General features: G+C 39.8%; 1 pseudogene; it reads right to left on the reverse strand.

The window, feature by feature from the left end:
- Positions 1-6350: 6350 nt before the first annotated feature.
- Positions 6351-7445, reverse strand: LOC122746640 (annotated as a pseudogene).
- Between the last annotated feature and the right edge of the window lie 1449 nt (positions 7446-8894).

Consider the following 8894-nt stretch of genomic DNA (forward strand, 5'->3'; position numbering starts at 1 on the left):
AGGACTTTTTGGATTGAGTATCACTCTGCTGTCAGCAATCAATGAATGAATCAAAAATTCATATGTAAAGCACTTACTATGTGACACTTGTTTACATGTTGACTCCCCCATTAGATTATAAACTCCTTTAGGGTAGGGACTGTCTTTTGCCTCTTTTTATATCCCCAGTGCTAGCACAATACCAAGCAACCTAGCAGTTGCTTAATAAATGTTTATAATTGATTTGTAGGCACTGTTTTAGGTGTTGAGGATACAAAGACAAAATGAAACAGATTTTCCCCCTCTAGGAATTTACATTCTATCAGGGGAAATGACATGCTCATATATTATTGTTGTTGTTATTGTTTAGTTGTTGCAGTAGTGAACTCTTTGTGTTGCCATTTGGGGTTTTCTTGGCAAAGATACTAGAGTAGTTTGCCATTTCCTTTTCCAGCTCATTTTATAAATGAAGAAACTGAGGTAAACAGGGTTAAGAGACTTGCCCACGGTCACTATATTTAATTCTGCAGCTAGGTGGTACAGTGAATAGAGTGGTGAACTGGAAGCCCAGAAGACGAGTTCATAACTGACCTCAGACACTTAAAAGTTGTGTGGCCCTGGGCAAGTCACTAATTGCTTCGGTTTCTTCAACTGTAAAATGGAGATTGCAATGGCACCTACATCCCAGGGCTGTTATAAGGGGCAAATGAGATAATATTTATAAAATACTTAGCAGAGTTCCTGGCACATGGTAGGTGCTTAATAAAAAAAATGTTTATTCCCTTCCTATCTCTTGGAGGGCACATCAACTAGATCTCAGAAAGAAATGACTATGTACTATACATATGACTCTGGCCAAAGTGCTGTTGACATTAGAATCTCATCCTGGTCATTGACTGCTGACCCTTAAGCTTAAGGTACAAGCTGAATGCCAGTTTCCTACTCAAATATCCAGATGGATTTGTAATATCATTGATGTGGATATTCCATCCAGTGATTCAGAGAACAACCCATTCAGAGAACCTGCCCATTCTTTGATACTCTCATCCATGTTCTCCCAAGAGTTCACCACAGGCATTCTACCCAATATTCTGGGAGCCTTCCTCAATTTCTCCTAATGTCACAGTGCTACCAATGGAGCCCATAGGCTCTATTTCATAAAATTACAGATTTAGAATTGGAAAAGGACATCCAAAGGCCTTGGGTCCAATCCCTTCATGTAAGATATAAGGAAATCAAGGCCTAGAAAAGTTAAATGACTTGTCTAGGGCCATACAACTAGTGTCTGAGGTGGGATGCTTTCTATCCACTTGACCACTCTATCCATTGGCCACTTCTTGCTCTGGCCCCAAGACCAGCTCATTTTCTTCCTAGTACATACATACCTTTGATATCATGCTTTACATCTCTTCTCCTATATAATTCTTGATTTGTGATGGGCTGTAGCCTGCTTGTGCCCATCATGCACCTCTCCATTGTCTTCTGAGTGTATTTCCATTTAAATTGTCTGGAAACTGTAGCATTCTATGACTCACTGCTACACAGTGACTCATGAAACAAATGGTAACAAGAATAAAAGTAAGAACTAAAGCAATTGCTTTCAACCCCTTTTTTGGGACCCTGTGAAATGTGAGGGGGGTGGGGTAAAAAAGTAACAGTAATATCTCCACTCATTGGACAGAAAGTGGAGATGTACCTGCATACTCTAAAAATAGATGCAAGTTAATGTTGGATTAAAATAAATTACTCTGGACCCACAGAAGTTTCTCCAAATAACTCTAGTGGGAAAGAGGGCTGTCACCATCACTTACCCATCAGCCTCTTCTTCAGTGGGCTAAATCATCTGAATTCCTTTAACTTTGACCCTTTTTTCCAATCCTCTACACATATGGGTTGCCTTCCCCTATGACTGTCTCCAGATTCCCTACAACCATTCCAATCTGGGCCCACTACTTGATAGACCTGAGAAGTTCTGAGACAAGAGCAAGACAGAGTCCTGGCTTCATCAGACTCTTCTGTTTATACATGCCAGTGTCATATTTGCTTTTTAAAAAATAACAGCACTCCATTACTTACTCATGAACTCATCACCCTCGGGAAAGAGATAAGTAGCATTACAGATGGGAAAAACAGAGAGAGTGAGAGAGAATCTGCCTGAATGAAGGGAGTTGAGTTCAGCCACAGAGGTAGAGAAATTGCTGATGGTGTCATTTTGACTTTAATTGGAGAGAGGGAAGACAGCTGGTTTTCTGACAGTCATGTAGTACACTGTGCTGTTTATGTAGTAGGCACTGAGCTCATGAACATAATGAAACTGTCTGTAGGGATTCTAGAAAGGGTAATTGCTGGCCAAGTGAAGTTGAAAACAGCAGTAGAGTGTGGATGTGTGATATATTAACTCAATAAGACCCTGTTATAAAATGACTCATTGAGAAGGCAGCATGACCTAGTAGAAACAGTGACTGATTTGGATTCGTGGGACCCAGATCTGAATTATGACTTTGCTACATACCCTCTGTGACCTTGGGGCAAGTCATTCCCCCTCTCTGGACCTCAGTTTCCTCCTATGTAAAATTGAAGTTGGATTTAAGTCTATGATTCTGTGATCTTCCACATCCATGGCCATCCACACCATCAGTCAAATCATGTCACATAAATGTAAAGATTGCCTATGCTTAGGGGGCAGCTAGGTGGCACAGTAGATAAAGCACTGGCCCTGGATTCAGGAGTACCTGAATTCAAATCCAGCCTCAGACACTTGACATTTACTAGCTGTGTGACCCTGGGCAAGTCATTTAACCCTCATTGACCTGCAAAAACAAGCAAACAAACAAGACTGCATATAATAAGTGCCTGGCATAATATAGGTCATAAGAGGTAACACTTTTGTAACCTGGGGACTAAGGCATATCTAATGAGGTTTTACAGTGATTCATTTGAAATGAAACTGCCAGAGTACTGGAAGTTTCAATTATTGAATAATTCTCCATTGGGTGAGATATACTGAGTTTAGGTTTTTTGTTAAAGATCAGACCCTTAGTGTAAAGGAAAGGAGTTAAGGAAGCTCTATCAATGCATTTCAGCACTTTTTTTCAACATATAATCTTAGAGAGTTTGTTTGAAGTGATGAGATGTTCAAGAGACAAAGCAAGACTTGACTCCAGGACTTCAAAACCAACTCTCTTTTTCTCTTCTCTTCTCTTCTCTTCTCTTCTCTTCTCTTCTCTTCTCTTCTCTTCTCTTCTCTTCTCTTCTCCTTTCTCTATTTCTCTCTCTCTGTTTCTCTGTCTCTCTGTCCCTGTCTCTCTCTCTGTCTGTCTGTCTGTCTCGTCTCTCCCTCTCTCCATCTTGCTAAAATGTCTTCTCTCACCATTTAGTTTACTCTGCATAAATCCACCTTTTGCATAAAAACTCCATCAGGTTTCTTTAACAGTTTGTGCCTAGCTCTTTCTCCCTATAGAAAAATAAAAGAGCAATTTCTCCAATCAAACCCTTTCCCCATTGCTGGGCTATAGCCATTGCCTCATTTCTACCTTCTCCTTCTTCCCCTCCCTCAGCTCCTCTCTCCCATCCCCCACCTCCCACTAGTCAATAACATGAGACAGAACCTTACCAAAGTTGTCATCTGTAGTCTTTCTCTCTGTCCACATGAATAGTAAGTAGGATAGACATAAATAATGGAACCTGATGGTTGGAAGAGATCATAGGAGTCATTTGGCTCATGCTATATGAAGTATGAAAGAAATGGTCATCTAGACTTAATGAGTGGGAATTCATTGTAATTCGACAAACATTTGTTAAATACCTACTGTATTCAGGGCACTATGCTGGTGGAGATACCACTTGGGTAAGATATTGTTCGTGTCCTTATGGTCAGTCTAAGAAGGGGATGAGACCAAAAAAAGATAACTACCGTATATTGCTTTTTAAATGCATTAGAATACTGCAGTTAAGTGTTTATATTGGATAAGTCAAAAGTCACAAAGGGGTGTGATGTTTTAATAACTTTTTGAAAATTATTTTTTTTATTTCCTTTATTTATTTATTTATTGTTTGTTTGTTTCCTATATGTACTGTTTATGATGCTATGGTATTGTAAATTAAAAACAAAAAAATTAAGGAGTTATTAAATATGAAACCCCTTGGTTACTTGGTGACTTTTAGCCCACCTTGTATAAACCAGAAAAGTGGTTATTATTGTGGAAGGGATAGAGGTAGGGAGGAAATCAGGAAGTTTTCAGGGAGGAGGAGGCATTTGGCTTGGGGTTTAATGAATGACATATTCAAAAGTCAAAGATGGGAAGGAAGGACGTTCTAGATACAGCATCTCTCACAGGCATAGGACCCTTTTATATAGGCATGGGGCCTAATCAAAGTAAATGCACTGAATTGGGAAAGTGCCCCTAAATGTCCATTCAATTTTTATATAAGATGGGGACTGAAATTGTGGTTAGGAAACTCCCAGGTGAGGGAACACCCTCTACCAATGTATGTCGGCAACTTTTCTGTAATTTATAATCTCAGAGAGTTACCAATACACTGAGAGATTGTGACTTGTCCAGAGTCATACTGACTGTATATGTCAGAAGTGGGATTTGAATCCAGGTCATCCTGACAAACTATCCAGTATACCAAAGCTTCCTCTATTCCATTTTTAAACAGCTCTAGTTATTACGAAGTTCTGTTACACATTGAGTTGAAATTTGTCTACTTGTGACTTCCAACTACAGATATAATATTTCTGGGGGTTGAGGAGCCCTTTGCTTAAGGTATAGAACTCAAATTTATACCAATGGCTAGAGCCCTTACCAAATATTATTCTTTCTCTTCTCATGCTGAGATTCTGGGAATCCCAGGTTATAGCTTGCCTTTGATACACATTTCTAATGTCAGAATAAAGCACAAAGATGCCTATTCAATTTTCAGGGAAAAACAGCCACCAGCTAAAATCACAGATGGGGGGAGGGGGAGGGGAGAAGGAGCTGATGAAATGGAAGGTTAAAACTAAAATAGCAAACTATGTCCCCAAGGGTTGCTCCCATTGGCCTTTCATATCCTGAAAGAAAATAATTAAAGCAAGACCTGGTACAAGTTTAAAAGTTTCTCTTTTCCCATAAAGATTTATGGATAGAAGACTCAAATAACTCAACTTCTCTGTCACTTTGCTTAATTGCTGTACTATCACCAACTTCCACAATGGAAAATCTGACTAGATGGTGGTCATGGCTTAAACACGGCTTTGACTGTTTCCAGCTTGCACAGCAGTTGTGAGAAAGAGGAGGAGGAGGGAGGAGAGGGACAGGAGGGGGAGAAAGAAAGAAGAGGGAGAAGGGGAGGAAGGGAAGGAGAGCAGAGAGGAGGGGAAGAGAGAGGAGGAAGAAAAGCATACTTCTGTAGAGGCAGTTTGACAGTTCAATGTTTGATCTATAGTTTTCCCTAAAAATACAGTCACTCAGGAGTGTAAGTGTGTGTGTGTGTTGGGGGGGGGGAGTGAGAGTATACAGTGATGGTGGGGGTGGGGGGTGGAATTTCATGCCAATAAACATTTTCCCAAATTTGAATATCTTCCTAAGATTATCACATGTAGCTCAGAGAGCTAGTATTAGCAATTAGCTCTTCTGCCCTACCAGCATAGCCAAACACACATGCCCAACCTCTTCGAAAAAACATTTTGCTAGAAGAGAGCTGTGGGACATCGAGTTGTTTAAAACTGCAAGAGCTTCTTAGAATCTGTACCAATCGAAGCCAACAGTGACTTCATGTCTCAAAATAGCGAAGTGAAACATTACCAAACTCAGCCCAGAGTGCAGACCCCATGGAAAACAGAGGAAAGGATGTCCAGGCCTGTCTTGTGGCAGTGCATTAAGGGAGCTGACCTTGAGCTTGGATAAGGACAAAGCCTCATTATTTTTCCATCTGCTTTTCTATATTTTAAAAATTATTCCAGATATTGCTTATGAGCTACAAGTTTAAATATCACAACTGACTCTCCACAAGGGAATACAAAAATAAGGGTAAAAAAAAAAATCCAGCTGACTTGCTTTTTAGGTCTAGTTCCTTCCTTCCTTCCTTCCTTCCTTCCTTCCTTCCTTCCTTCCTTCCTTCCTTCCTTCCTTCCTTCCTTCCTTCCTTCCTTCCTTCCTTCCTTCCTTCCTTCTTTCCTTCCTTCCTTCCTTCCTTCCTTCCTTCCTTCCTTCTTTCCTTCCTTCCTTCCTTCCTTCCTTCCTTCCTTCCTTCCTTCCTTCCTTCCTTCCTTCCTTCCTTCCTTCCTTTCCTTCTTTTTCTTCCTTCCTTCACTCCTTCCTCCCTCCTTCCTTATTTTCTTTCCTTTTCTTTTTCCTTTTTCTCTTCTTCAGTAAGGGCTATATTTGTTAAAAGGGCATTTGTGCTTGACCTCCAAATTTTGCAGACAATCTGTTGATGAAATTCATAAGCTTTGGTTTTCTCTGCTATTTGGACATGTGTGGGTTCTTTACTACATTCTCGAACACTACTCAGACCTTTCTGGATCCTAAATGGCCGCAAGCATTTCTGGGTCACTAAGAATTTCCTTGAATTCTGACATTCTTGTCATCCCAGGCATGGTCCCTCTCATGCCAGGCATGCCTCTAAAGTTCCCAGCCATGCCTCCAAGAGAACCAGAAAAAGAGTCAAACTGAACTCCCCCAGCTCTCTGGGCTGTTTTTTTTTTTCCTTTTATGCTGGTACATGTTCCTCTTGAGCCTTCTTCACCCTTTCAGTCCTTTTAAAAAATTTCTCCCTCCTCATGTTTTCTTGCATATGTTCACTGATGTTCACCAATCTCCTGGGCCTTTAGTTATATTTCCTTCGATATTGCACTGGCATCTTTATCACAGTACACTTTATAAGCTATGGCAAGATCATGGGCCAACCCATCCCAGTGGCCAAGGAGTCTTTCCCTTGACACTTGGAAGGCTGAGCAGAGCCAAGGTTTATTTCAATTGCTAGGTCACAATCTCTTCCAGCAGCACTAGGCTTTTTCCGTTTCATAAACACACTGGCTTTCTTGGCATATAAAATGGCTACCTGAGGATTCAGTCTGATGGCCTCTTTGAGTAATCCAATGGCTTTCTGAAATGCACCACTATTTAGGGCATCACTGTCCACCACCTTCTTTTCATTAGACTGATCCATCATCTTACCTGGTATCTCAATAGCTTCATCTCCCATTTTTCTTGAGGGAAATCCAAGTCCAGTTCAATTATTCCTTCATTATCAATTTTCCCATCCCTTTCTTCACTTTCTTCTGAACTCAGAGGTTCTTCTGGTTTCTTATTTTTATCTTTTTTTCTTCCTTGATTCTTTTTTCTGATTTAGTTTTATGTGCAGCAGGTGGGATTTAACACCCATCTTCTCCACCCAGTCTGGTTCATTTGCAGGAGGCCTGGGTCCTGCCAGCAGAACCTGATGAAGATCTGGATCTGGTTAAGCTTTCTGATTTCCATGTTGGGAGGAGTCAGAGGCCAGCCCAGGAGGCTAGATCCTGTATTAAATGAGTGACCTTTGGAGAAATCACTTCTTAGCCAACAGAAAAAGAGGCAGAGAGAATTTTCCCCATCAAATAAGATGCCAGTGAAATTGATCCTCATTCTCTTCCCAATTGGGAAATGTCAGCTGTGTGACCTTGGGCTTAACTTCTTGACTACAGTTTCCTCATCTCTCCTGGGTCTTGTTTCAAAGACGTAGGAAGGGGGTTTATTTTCCCCCATGGAATATGAGATCCTCAATGTTAGGGCTTGTTTTGTTTTTTGTCTTTGCATTCCCAGCACCTGGTATAATCCCTGGAATATAGTAGGTGCTTAATAAATGATTATTAAATTAATCACATCTAAACAACAATACATAGCAGGAACATAGAAATATATTTTGGGTGACTTCACATGTATAATGGGTATAGTATTGCTTGCCTTCTCAATGGATAGGAGGGCTGGAGAGAGGGAGGAAATTTGGAATTCAAAAAATGTTAAATGAATGTTAAATATATATGTATATATGTGTGTTATATGTATGTATATATATATATATATATATATACACACACCTACACACACATATATAAATTTTTGTGTCTGATGGTAGCCATCTTTAGGGCAGGGGGTAGAGAGAGGGAAGAAAAAAAGGAAAAAAATTTACATGATAACTTTATCATAAATTTAAAAGGAATAGCAAGTTGTACATAACAGATTTCATTGCAATATTTTTAATTACATTGTTACAGAAATGCTTGTTTTACCCCATAGATTAAAAATAAAATAAATAAAAATATTTTAAAAGAAAATGAATGTTAAAAAACAAACAAACAAGAGATAGCAGGGTGTTGTGAATGCAGGGCCAGTCTTGAAGTCATGAGGCCCTATCTTATCCCTGATACATACTGACTGGGTAACTATGTACACTGCCCCAAGGCACCTCTCTAAAACTACAAGCAGTCTTGTTGACAGCTGCTGGTCTGCATTAGGAAAAGGAAGTTCCATACTAGAAGTTCCCCTTGCTGATGAACAAAATGTAGATACATGGATGCATTTAGTTCAATTTAAGCATAGACATCTACAAAAAGCCTTTCCTGATTCTCCCCCAACTCCAACTGCTAATGTCTTTCCCTAATTATCTTGTATTTTTTTGTTTTTCATAAACATATCTATGCACATATTATCTCCAGTAGAATGAGGGGTGAGCGTTCATTTTTGTCTTTGAGAGAAATAATTATTTCTCTTTGGGGAGACCTAAGCTTTTATCCCTGTCCCATTTCCTTGTCCACTTTCTCAAGGACAGGGTTGATGGAAGATAGGATTGACATTCTCTTCATTCTGGATATTGCTACTACACCCAACTAAATCAGATTTCTAATATAAAATAAAATCTTAACCATTATGTTCCACTCAAGCTAATTTGGG

This window comes from Dromiciops gliroides, chromosome 1 (genome assembly GCF_019393635.1).
Source record: "Dromiciops gliroides isolate mDroGli1 chromosome 1, mDroGli1.pri, whole genome shotgun sequence".
In the NCBI taxonomy this organism is placed as follows: Eukaryota; Metazoa; Chordata; class Mammalia; order Microbiotheria; family Microbiotheriidae; genus Dromiciops; species Dromiciops gliroides.